The sequence below is a fragment of the Bombina bombina genome, chromosome 9, assembly GCF_027579735.1.
Source record: "Bombina bombina isolate aBomBom1 chromosome 9, aBomBom1.pri, whole genome shotgun sequence".
Lineage (NCBI taxonomy): Eukaryota > Metazoa > Chordata > Amphibia > Anura > Bombinatoridae > Bombina > Bombina bombina.
The window spans coordinates 114,928,433-114,941,961 of NC_069507.1; the positions used below are offsets into that span (position 1 = coordinate 114,928,433).

The 13,529-nt window shown below is 42.0% G+C and overlaps 1 protein-coding gene across 3 annotated transcripts in view; it reads left to right on the top strand.

Annotated features, from left to right (window-relative positions):
* The window catches only part of PCGF5 (polycomb group ring finger 5), a 256,321-nt gene that overhangs the window by 203,405 nt on the left and 39,387 nt on the right, over window positions 1-13,529 (top strand). The window lies entirely within an intron of this gene.

Genomic DNA, 13,529 nt, shown 5'->3' on the forward strand with positions numbered 1-13,529 from the left:
GAATTTGAAGAAGAATCTACCTGAGTTTTTTGTATATGATCTTAGCGGACGTAACTAAGATCCGTTTGCTGTTCTCGGCCATTCTGAGGAGTAAGGTAACTTCAGATCAGGGGACAGCGGGCAGGTTCACCTGCAAAGAGGTATGTTGCAGTATATTATTTTCTAAGGAATGGAATTGACTTTGAAAATACTGCTAATACCGATATAATGTAAGTACAGCCTTAAATGCAGTAGTAGCAACTGGTATCAGGCTGACATGTATATATGTTAACACTTAAGTATTTCTGGGGAATGGCACTTCACTGGGAAAATACTGTATGCATATAACTTTTAGCCTAACTTGCAGTGGGAGCGACTAGCAGCAGGCTTTTTAATGACATTTCATATATTAGATTTTAAACGTTTACTGGCATGTTAAATCGTTTAATTATCTGAGGTACTTGGTGAAAATTGTTTTGGGCTTTATTTTCCACATGGCTGTCGTTGTTTTAAATTAAAACAGTTTACTGAGCTTCCCTCACTGTTGTAGTGTGAGTGGGAGGGGCCTATTTTGGCGCTTTTTCTACGCATCAGAAATTCAGTCACAGTCTGTCTTTTTCTCCCTGCATGATCCAGGACGTCTCCACAGAGCTCAGGGGTCTTCAAAACTAGTTTTGAGGGAGGTAATCACTCACAGCAGACCTGTGAGACTGTGCTTGACTGTGATAAAAACGCTTATATTGTCAATTGTTATACGTTTTTTTTCTGATATTAAGGGTTAATCATCCATTGCTAATGTGTGCAATCCTTTGCTAAATTTGGTTTATATAACTAATCTGGTTCATTGTTATTCAACTGTGACAGTTTTTGTGTGCTTCTTAAAGGCACAGTAACGTTTTTACATATTGCTTGTAAATTTAGTTGAAAAGTATTTCCAAGCTTGCTAGTCTAATTGCTAGTTTGTTTAAACATGTCTGACACAGAGGAAACTCTTTGTGCAATATGTTCAAAAGCCAAGGTGGAGCCCAATAGAAATTTATGTACTAATTGCATTGATGCTACTTTAAATAAAAGTCAATCTGTACATGTTAAGCAACATTCACCAGACAACGAGGGGGAAGTTATGCCGACTAACTTGCCTCACGTGTCAGTACCTGCATCTCCCGCTCAGGAGGTGCGTGATATTGTAACGCCAAGTACATCAGGGCGGCCATTACAAATCACTTTACAAGACATGGCTAATGTTATGACTGAAGTTTTGTCTAAATTGCCAGAACTTAGAGGTAAACGAGATCACTCTGGGATGAGAACAGAGTATACTGATAATGCTAGGGCCATGTCTGATACTGCGTCACAATATGCAGAGCATGAGGACGGAGAGCTTCATTCTGCGGGTGACGGATCTGATCCAAATAAATTGGATTCAGACATTTCAAATTTTAAATTTAAGCTGGAAAACCTCCGTGTATTGCTAGGGGAGGTGTTAGCGGCTCTGAATGATTGTAACACAGTTGCAATCCCAGAGAAAATGTGTAGGTTGGATAAATATTTTGCGGTGCCGACGAGTACTGACGTTTTTCCTATACCTAAGAGACTTACTGAAATTATTACTAAGGAGTGGGACAGACCCGGTGTGCCCTTCTCACCCCCTCCTGTATTCAGAAAAATGTTTCCAATAGACGCCACCACACGGGACTTATGGCAAACGGTCCCTAAGGTGGAGGGAGCAGTTTCTACTTTAGCTAAGCGTACCACTATCCCGGTGGAGGATGGCTGTGCTTTTTCAGATCCAATGGATAAAAAGTTAGAGGGTTACCTTAAGAAAATGTTTGTTCAACAAGGTTTTATATTACAACCCCTTGCATGCATTGCGCCTGTCACGGCTGCGGCAGCATTTTGGTTTGAGTCTCTGGAAGACACCCTTGACTCAGCGACATTGGATGAGATTTCACTTAAGCTTAAAACCCTTAAGCTAGCTAATTCATTTATTTCTGATGCCGTAGTACATTTAACTAAACTTACGGCTAAGAATTCCGGATTCGCCATTCAGGCACGCAGAGCGCTGTGGCTAAAATCCTGGTCAGCTGATGTAACTTCTAAATCGAAACTACTTAACATACCTTTCAAGGGGCAGACTTTATTCGGGCCCGGTTTGAAAGAAATTATCGCTGATATTACGGGAGGTAAAGGCCATGCCCTGCCTCAAGACAGAGCCAAACCCAGGGCTAGACAGTCTAATTTTCGTGCCTTTCGTAATTTCAAGGCAGGAGCAGCTTCAACTTCCTCTGCTCCAAAACAGGAAGGAGCTGTTGCTCGCTACAGACAAGGCTGGAAATCTAACCAGGCCTGGAACAAGGGCAAGCAGGCCAGAAAGCCTGCTGCTGCCCCTAAGACAGCATGAAGTGAGGGCCCCCGATCCGGTAACGGATCTAGTGGGGGGCAGACTCTCTCTCTTCGCCCAGGCTTGGGCAAGAGATGTCCAGGATCCCTGGGCGTTGGAGATCATATCTCAGGGATATCTTCTGGACTTCAAAGCTTCTCCTCCACAAGGGAGATTTCACCTTTCAAGGTTGTCAACAAACCAGATAAAGAAAGAGGCGTTTCTACGCTGTGTACAAGACCTTTTACTAATGGGAGTGATCCATCCAGTTCCGCGGTCGGAACACGGACAAGGGTTTTACTCAAACCTGTTTGTGGTTCCCAAAAAAGAGGGAACCTTCAGACCAATATTGGATTTAAAGATCCTAAACAAATTCCTAAGAGTTCCATCATTCAAGATGGAAACTATTCGGACAATCTTACCCATGATCCAAAGAGGTCAGTACATGACCACAGTGGATTTAAAGGATGCTTACCTTCACATACCGATTCACAGAGAACATTACCGGTATCTAAGGTTTGCCTTCCTAGACAAACATTACCAGTTTGTAGCTCTTCCCTTCGGGTTGGCTACGGCTCCAAGAATCTTTACAAAGGTTCTGGGCTCTCTTCTGGCGGTACTAAGACCGCGAGGAATTTCGGTAGCTCCGTACCTAGACGACATTCTGATACAAGCGTCAAGCTTTCAAACTGCCAAGTCTCATACAGAGTTAGTACTGGCATTTCTGAGATCACATGGGTGGAAAGTAAACGAGGAGAAGAGTTCTCTCTTACCACTCACAAGAGTTCCCTTCTTGGGGACTCTTATAGATTCTGTAGAAATGAAAATTTACCTGACAGAGGACAGGTTAACAAAGCTTCTAAATGCTTGCCGTGCCCTTCATTCCATTCAACACCCGTCAGTGGCTCAATGCATGGAGGTAATCGGCTTAATGGTAGCGGCAATGGACATAGTTCCTTTTGCACGCCTGCACCTCAGACCGCTGCAATTGTGCATGCTAAGTCAGTGGAATGGGGATTACTCAGATTTGTCCCCTACGCTGAATCTGGATCAGGAGACCAGAGATTCTCTTCTGTGGTGGCTTTCTCGGCCACATCTGTCCAGGGGGATGCCCTTCAGCAGGCCAGACTGGACAATTGTAACTACAGACGCCAGCCTTCTAGGTTGGGGCGCTGTCTGGAATTCCCTGAAGGCTCAGGGATCATGGAATCAAGAGGAGAGTCTCCTTCCAATAAACATTCTGGAATTGAGAGCAGTTCTCAATGCCCTACTGGCTTGGCCTCAGTTAGCAACTCTGAGGTTTATCAGGTTTCAGTCGGACAACATCACGACTGTGGCTTACATCAACCATCAGGGAGGGACAAGAAGTTCCCTAGCGATGATGGAAGTATCAAAGATAATTCGCTGGGCAGAGTGTCACTCTTGCCACCTGTCAGCGATCCACATCCCAGGCGTGGAGAACTGGGAGGCGGATTTCCTAAGTCGCCAGACTTTTCATCCGGGGGAGTGGGAACTTCATCCGGAGGTCTTTGCCCAAATACTTCGACGTTGGGGCAAACCAGATATGGATCTCATGGCGTCTCGCCGGAACGCCAAGCTTCCTCGTTACGGGTCCAGGTCCAGGGATCCGGGAGCGGTCCTGATAGATGCCTTGACAGCACCTTGGACCTTCAGGATGGCTTATGTGTTTCCACCCTTCCCGATGCTTCCTCGTTTGATTGCAAGGATCAAACAGGAGAAAGCATCAGTGATTCTAATAGCGCCTGCGTGGCCACGCAGGACCTGGTATGCAGATCTAGTGGACATGTCATCCTGTCCACCTTGGTCTCTGCCTCTGAGACAGGACCTTCTAATTCAGGGTCCTTTCAAACATCAAAACCTAATTTCTCTGAAGCTGACTGCATGGAAATTGAACGCTTAATTTTATCAAAGCGTGGATTTTCAGAGCCAGTAATTGATACCTTAATACAGGCTAGGAAACCTGTTACCAGGAAAATTTACCATAAGATATGGCGTAAATACTTACACTGGTGCGAATCCAAGGGTTACTCATGGAGTAAGGTTAGGATTCCTAGGATATTGTCTTTTCTACAAGAAGGTTTAGAAAAGGGTTTATCTGCTAGTTCGTTAAAGGGACAGATCTCAGCTCTGTCCATCCTTTTACACAAGCGTCTGTCAGAAGTTCCAGACGTTCAGGCTTTTTGTCAGGCTTTGGCCAGGATTAAGCCTGTGTTTAAATCTGTTGCTCCGCCGTGGAGCTTAAACTTAGTTCTTAACGTTTTACAGGGTGTTCCGTTTGAACCCCTTCACTCCATTGATATCAAGCTGTTATCTTGGAAAGTTCTGTTTTTAATGGCTATTTCCTCGGCTCGTAGAGTCTCTGAATTATCAGCCTTACATTGTGATTCTCCGTATCTGATTTTTCATTCAGATAAGGTAGTTCTGCGTACTAAACCTGGGTTCTTACCTAAGGTAGTCACTAGCAAGAATATCAATCAAGAGATTGTTGTTCCATCATTGTGTCCTAACCCTTCTTCAAAGAAGGAACGACTTCTGCACAATATAGATGTAGTCCGTGCCCTGAAATTTTATTTACAGGCAACTAAAGATTTTCGACAAACTTCTTCCCTGTTTGTCGTTTATTCTGGACAGAGGAGAGGTCAAAAAGCATCTGCTACCTCTCTATCCTTTTGGCTTCGTAGCATAATACGTTTAGCCTATGAGACTGCTGGACAGCAACCTCCTGAAAGGATTACAGCTCATTCTACTAGAGCTGTGGCTTCCACTTGGGCCTTTAAGAACGAGGCCTCTGTTGAACAGATTTGCAAGGCTGCAACTTGGTCTTCTCTTCATACTTTTTCCAAATTTTCCAAATTTGACACTTTTGCTTCTTCGGAGGCTGTTTTTGGGAGAAAGGTTCTTCAGGCAGTGGTTCCTTCCGTATAGAGATCCTGCCTGTCCCTCCCGTCATCCGTGTACTTAGCTTTGGTATTGGTATCCCATAAGTAATGATGACCCGTGGACTGACTACACTTAACAGGAGAAAACATAATTTATGCTTACCTGATAAATTCCTTTCTCCTGTAGTGTAGTCAGTCCACGGCCCGCCCTGTTTTTTAAGGCAGGTCTAAATTTTTTAATTATACTCCAGTCACCACTGCACCCTATAGTTTCTCCTTTCTCGTTTGGTTCTCGGTCGAATGACTAGGTGTGACGTAGAGGGGAGGAGCTATATAGCAGCTCTGCTTGGGTGATCCTCTTGCACTTCCTGTTGGGGAGGAGTTAATATCCCATAAGTAATGATGACCCGTGGACTGACTACACTACCGGAGAAAGGAATTTATCAGGTAAGCATAAATTATGTTTTTCATCAGGAGCAGGAAGAATGTCACCAGATATCCGGATTTGACCACTATAAAATAACAGAAATTTGTTTAAAAATAAAATAAAGGGGTTGATACATTCACGATCAGCCATTTTTATTGTTTATTGGCAGAACTTTTTACATTTATAATTTTGGTGAAATATGGCCCTTCTGTATATCTGCATGTGCAAATGTTGTTTTTCTGCTCATATTCCAAATCCTCGGTAATGAATGACACACATACTGGGCCATTTTTCACTTATGAAACACCTATAAGGACTTGATAAATGCCAGAATGGGATAAAAGCATTGACATTATCCAACTCCATAAAGAATAACACACAGATACAAGTTTCCCTAAGTGTGATGCGGGAATCCAGACATGGACCCATTGCTCAGTGTGCCTAGAGGAATATGGCTGCACTTCACTGCCTGGTATTTCGGGGCTGGACTGTACTGTTAAGTCAGGATCAGACTGATATGTTACAGGAAAGTTCTTCTCTCTGAAAGGACACATGTTGAGCAAAAAGAGGCTGTTTCTTGGGCTGTAACTAGCCATAGAACAAGCTATTATGCTATTGTTCATTCCCAGGTTGAGTGTTTCTCTCTTTTTATTTATGCAAATTATGACTCTTTGGGAAGTGTCCCTAAGTGTGATGCGGGAATCCAGACATAGACCCATTGCTCAGTGTGCTTAGGGGGATATGGCTGCACTTCACTGACAAGACCCACACTAGGCCGAAATGTACGTCTGGGGTTTTGCCATTTCTCTCGTTCAGAGAGGAATTGCCTGGTATTTCAAGCTGAACTGTACTGTTAAGTCAGGATCAGACTGATATGTTACAGGAAAGTTCTTCTCTGTGAAAGGCACATGTTGAGCAAAAAGAGGCTGCTTCTTGGGTGGTAACTAGCCATAGAACAAGCTATTATGCTATTGTTCGTTCCCAGGTTGAGCGCTTCTCTCTTTTTATTTATGCAGATACAAACGTTACTTGCACCATCAATGAAAGTAAAAAATAAAAATAAATAAGCACTCTTTACACAAAGCAAAACTCCAACAAACACCTCACCTTACCAATAATGCCCCTGTTCAAATTTGTTAGAAATACATATATTAACATATTTATATGGTTTCATAGCAAAACAGGTTAATGGAATATATGCCACCTATTAGCATCACTACACAATATAAAAGGGATATATATATATATATATATATATATATATATATATATATATATATATATATATAAAATATATATATATATATATATATATATATATATATATATATATATATATATATATATATATATATATATATATATATATATACCCCATTAACGGCTAGATTTGGAGTTTGGCGGTAAAAGGGCTGTTAACGCTCCGCTGGTTTTTTTCTGGCCGCACCATAAATTTAACTCTGGTATTGAGAGTTCAAACAAATGCTGCGTTAGGCTCCAAAAAAGGAGCGTAGAGCATTTTTACCGCAAATACAACTCTCGATACCAGAGTTGCTTACGGACGCGGCCGGCCTCAAAAACGTGCTCGTGCACGATTCTCCCATAGGAAACAATGGGGCTGTTTGAGCTGAAAAAAAACCTAACACCTGCAAAAAAGCAGCGTTCAGCTCCTAACGCAGCCCCATTGTTTCCTATGGGGAAACACTTCCTACGTCTGCACCTAACACTCTAACATGTACCCCGAGTCTAAACACCCCTACCCTTACACTTATTAACCCCTAATCTGCCGCCCCCGCTATCGCTGACCCCTGCATTACACTTTTAACCCCTAATCTGCCGCTCCGTAAACCGCCGCCACCTACGTTATCCCTATGTACCCCTAATCTGCTGCCCTAACATCGCCGACCCCTATGTTATATTTATTAACCCCTAATCTGCCCCCCACAACGTCGCCGACACCTACCTACACTTATTAACCCCTAATCTGCCGAGCGGACCTGAGCGCTACTATAATAAAGTTATTAACCCCTAATCCGCCTCACTAACCCTATCATAAATAGTATTAACCCCTAATCTGCCCTCCCTAACATCGCCGACACCTACCTTCAATTATTAACCCCTAATCTGCAGACCGGAGCTCACCGCTATTCTAATAAATGTATTAACCCCTAAAGCTAAGTCTAACCCTAACACTAACACCCCCCTAAGTTAAATATAATTTTTATCTAACGAAATAAATTAACTCTTATTAAATAAATGATTCCTATTTAAAGCTAAATACTTACCTGTAAAATACATCCTAATATAGCTACAATATAAATTATAATTATATTATAGCTATTTTAGGATTAATATTTATTTTACAGGTAACTTTGTATTTATTTTAACCAGGTACAATAGCTATTAAATAGTTAAGAACTATTTAATAGTTACCTAGTTAAAATAATTACAAATTTACCTGTAAAATAAATCCTAACCTAAGATATAATTAAACCTAACACTACCCTATCAATAAAATAATTAAATAAACTACCTACAATTACCTACAATTAACCTAACACTACACTATCAATAAATTAATTAAACACAATTGCTACAAATAAATACAATTAAATAAACTATCTAAAGTACAAAAAATAAAAAAGAACTAAGTTACAGAAAATAAAAAAATATTTACAAACATAAGAAAAATATTACAACAATTTTAAACTAATTACACCTACTCTAAGCCCCCTAATAAAATAACAAAGACCCCCAAAATAAAAAATTCCCTACCCTATTCTAAAATACAAAAATTACAAGCTCTTTTACCTTACCAGCCCTGAACAGGGCCCTTTGCGGGGCATGCCCCAAGAATTTCAGCTCTTTTGCCTGTAAAAAAAAACATACAATACCCCCCCCCCAACATTACAACCCACCACCCACATACCCCTAATCTAACCCAAACCCCCTTAAATAAACCTAACACTAATCCCCTGAAGATCTTCCTACCTTGTCTTCACCATCCAGGTATCACCGATCCGTCCTGGCTCCAAGATCTTCATCCAACCCAAGCGGGGGTTGGCGATCCATAATCCGGTGCTCCAAAGTCTTCCTCCTATCCGGCAAGAAGAGGACATCCGGACCGGCAAACATCTTCTCCAAGCGGCATCTTCTATGTTCTTCCATCCGATGACGACCGGCTCCATCTTGAAGACCTCCAGCGCGGATCCATCCTCTTCTTCCGACGACTAGACGACGAATGACGGTTCCTTTAAGGGACGTCATCCAAGATGGCGTCCCTCGAATTCCGATTGGCTGATAGGATTCTATCAGCCAATCGGAATTAAGGTAGGAATTTTCTGATTGGCTGATGGAATCAGCCAATCAGAATCAAGTTCAATCCGATTGGCTGATCCAATCAGCCAATCAGATTGAGCTTGCATTCTATTGGCTGATCGGAACAGCCAATAGAATGCGAGCTCAATCTGATTGGCTGATTGGATCAGCCAATCGGATTGAACTTGATTCTGATTGGCTGATTCCATCAGCCAATCAGAAAATTCCTACCTTAATTCCGATTGGCTGATAGAATCCTATCAGCCAATCGGAATTCGAGGGACGCCATCTTGGATGACGTCCCTTAAAGGAACCGTCATTCGTCGTCTAGTCGTCGGAAGAAGAGGATGGATCCGCGCTGGAGGTCTTCAAGATGGAGCCGGTCGTCATCGGATGGAAGAACATAGAAGATGCCGCTTGGAGAAGATGTTTGCCGGTCCGGATGTCCTCTTCTTGCCGGATAGGAGGAAGACTTTGGAGCACCGGATTATGGATCGCCAACCCCCGCTTGGGTTGGATGAAGATCTTGGAGCCAGGACGGATCGGTGATACCTGGATGGTGAAGACAAGGTAGGAAGATCTTTAGGGGATTAGTGTTAGGTTTATTTAAGGGGGTTTGGGTTAGATTAGGGGTATGTGGGTGGTGGGTTGTAATGTTGGGGGGGGGGTATTGTATGTTTTTTTTTACAGGCAAAAGAGCTGAAATTCTTGGGGCATGCCCCGCAAAGGGCCCTGTTCAGGGCTGGTAAGGTAAAAGAGCTTGTAATTTTTGTATTTTAGAATAGGGTAGGGAATTTTTTATTTTGGGGGTCTTTGTTATTTTATTAGGGGGCTTAGAGTAGGTGTAATTAGTTTAAAATTGTTGTAATATTTTTCTTATGTTTGTAAATATTTTTTTATTTTCTGTAACTTAGTTCTTTTTTATTTTTTGTACTTTAGATAGTTTATTTAATTGTATTTATTTGTAGCAATTGTGTTTAATTAATTTATTGATAGTGTAGTGTTAGGTTAATTGTAGGTAATTGTAGGTAGTTTATTTAATTATTTTATTGATAGGGTAGTGTTAGGTTTAATTATATCTTAGGTTAGGATTTATTTTACAGGTAAATTTGTAATTATTTTAACTAGGTAACTATTAAATAGTTCTTAACTTTTTTTTTTTTTTTTTTTTTTTTTTTTTTTAATTATAATTATAAAAAATTTAATAATAAAAAAAAAAAGATCAAACATAAGAAATACATTACATAAAGAATAGGAAACTAGGCAGTTGAGACTAGGCGCAATTAAGGGAGTTGGGTATAAATTGGAGAACAGCGAATATTGAGCCATTTCCAAAAAAAGATTTTGTTACTAGGAACACTAAAACGTTCAAGTACCAGTTTGTAATACATGTAAAGGGGAATACATCATTGGCCATTTGTGTATGAGGACAGCTAGTTGTCTTAAATATAATATAGGTAGTAATAGGAGTTTTATTAACATTTGTTAGAGGACACCATTCATACAATACTTATATCTTTTCAGTTTGGTAGCTGTGTATGGCATCATATCTCAACAGAGCATTGGAGATAAGTAAAGGTTGATCCCGTCATATGCGCATGGGCCCTATGCACCACAACAGGAGAATGAATAGCATGCTCCAGCCAACTCCTAACTATGTTGATAGATTATCTTACCTGATAGGGCATGGAAACTCTATATGGCATTGGGTAGACTAATGTGGATATGCATTATGTGAAAGTATTCAGGAGTTATAGATCCACTTATACCCTACATTTAGGTGCAGGCGGCGAATTGGGCTAAAGATGGGAAAATACAGGTACCTGCCTGACTACTATAAGTTTAATAACACTTGGAGAACAGATTTAAAATCAAGAGAGCCTATAAGTGATGGGGTGTGCAGCCCTAAGGCTAACCTACCTACTTAAGCATAGAATCAGGTCATGTAACAGGGTTATGGTAATATACAGGCAATATTTAACAAATTAAATCCCCAAGGTTAATATATGCCCTGGAAACCTGGGCAGCTAAAATCAAACTATGTTAACAGAAATATGGCAGTATAGGGTCAAAGTTTATATCATGTGAACATAAGCAGCCTCCTGATTAAAACAGATACGTACTGTTGTGGGAGATTGTAGTAATAAAAGCAAAAACAAAAGCCAGGTAGTAAAGGGTGAGCTGACTGTTGTGGGGATACATAGGATAATGCTGCACATTGGATAGTTTCACAATAGTTAATATAGTCACCCCACTCCGGTTTTCAAATGTTTAAAAGAGCCTGAGTTAGTGATCCAATGCAGGATGCAAACCTCCCTGCTGAGAAACTGACTGGCTATCCTGGAGTGAGCTCCAGAGTGTTCCCAGATCAACTGATCCGACATTTGTAGCAAGTGCAGGGAGCCCGCTCCCGGTCTTGATGGCTGGACAATGTGGGGAATCGAAGTGATCCACAGGGGAAATGAAGGTGAGTTCGCCAGTTCCAACAAAAAATTATAAGGTCTGGATCGTACCTTCAATCGATATATCGCATCACAGCTCCTATATACAGGCTCCTCTCTTCCAGCCACCTGGCAGCACTTGTCGGGTGATATCGCTATGCTCACTGAAGGCGACTGCTGTGCATGTGTGAGAGCCCTGGAAGAATGTGCGGCACCTCTGTTAGTAATCTCCAAGGGCTCCTGAGTCACCTCCGGTGCGCTGCTCCTCTCCTCCACTGACCGGCAAACTGAGACTTGGCTGGGAACCGGGTGCTCTATAGGGTAGGTATAGCAGTCTGCTAGTTGAGCACCATCAACTGATCTCCCGGCTGCCTCTATAGAAGTTTCTTGGGAGGGTGCTGTATTGCCACCAAGCAATCCGGCGCTGCACACATCATCCCTGGGTAAGGCCTGATCTACTGAGGAGGGATGTCGCACTATAGCGATCGCTCCCCCCACCTGCTCCGTAGCACTATCGCCATGCTCCAAATGCATAAATCCTCCTGTCACCAGGATCTGGCACAACTGCCTCCTTAAGTCCTCAAAATGGTGCCGTAGCAAGTTCTGCATCCCCAACTCCCATTTGTCAATCGCTGCCAGGGCCATCTGAGCAGTAATTATAGGTATTTCCTTTTCAGCCATAGAAACTTAGTACAGCTCTTGCAAATGTAGAGAATATTATCCAAATACTGGATATCGTAACCCCGGTGTAGGGGGGGGGGGGGTTAATGTGCGACAGCCCCAGACCCACACTTCATTATCCACACAGGGCTCACTTTCCTTATTCAGTGCTGCGTAGTTGTAGGATGGCTTCTAGGCCTGTGAGAAAGTCTGCAGCGTGGCTGACTCAAAGAGCATAGGCAAAACACAGTCCAATTCTCAGCTCTTAGAGTCTATCAAACCTCTAGAACTTAATCCTTCTTATGAGTTAAAGGTAGCATCGGTTTGCTGTAGGTAATATGCAATAAAACTATAAGAACTCACAGAGCTTCACAGAGACGCGTCTAGCCGCTTTGAGTGTAGGCTCCGCCCCCCCCAGTTCTTAACTATTTAATAGCTATTGTACCTGGTTAAAATAAATACAAAGTTACCTGTAAAATAAATATTAATCCTAAAATAGCTATAATATAAATGTAATTTATATTGTAGCTATATTAGGATTTATTTTACAGGTAAGTATTTAGCTTTAAATAGGAATCATTTATTTAATAAGAGTTCATTTATTTCGTTAGATAAAAATTATATTTAACTTAGGGGGGTGTTAGTGTTAGGGTTAGACTTAGCTTTAGGGGTTAATACATTTATTAGAATAGCGGTGAGCTCCGGTCGGCAGATTAGGGGTTAATAATTGAAGGTAGGTGTTGGCGATGTTAGGGAGGGCAGATTAGGGGTTAATACTATTTATGATAGGGTTAGTGAGGCGGATTAGGGGTTAATAACTTTATTATAGTAGCGCTCAGGTCCGCTCGGCAGATTAGGGGTTAATAAGTGTAGGTAGGTGTCGGCGACGTTGTGGGGGGCAGATTAGGGGTTAATAAATATAACATAGGGGTCGGCGATGTTAGGGGCAGAAGATTAGGGGTACATAGGGATAACGTAGGTGGCGGCGATTTGCGGTCAGAAGATTAGGGGTTAATTATTTTAAGTAGCTTGCGGCGACGTTGTGGGGGGCAAGTTAGGGGTTAATAAATATAATATAGGGGTCGGCGGGGTTAGGGGCAGCAGATTAGGGGTACATAGGGATAACGTAGGTGGCGGCGATTTGCGGTCGGAAGATTAGGGGTTAATTATTTTAAGTAGCTTGCGGCGACGTTGTGGGGGGCAAGTTAGGGGTTAATAAATATAATATAGGGGTCGGCGGGGTTAGGGGCAGCAGATTAGGGGTACATAAGTATAACGTAGGTGGCGGTCGGCAGATTAGGGGTTAAAAATTTTAATCGAGTGGCGGCGATGTGGGGGGACCTCGGTTTAGGGGTACATAGGTAGTTTATGGGTGTTAGTGTACTTTAGGGCACAGTAGTTAAGAGCTTTATAAACCGGCGTTA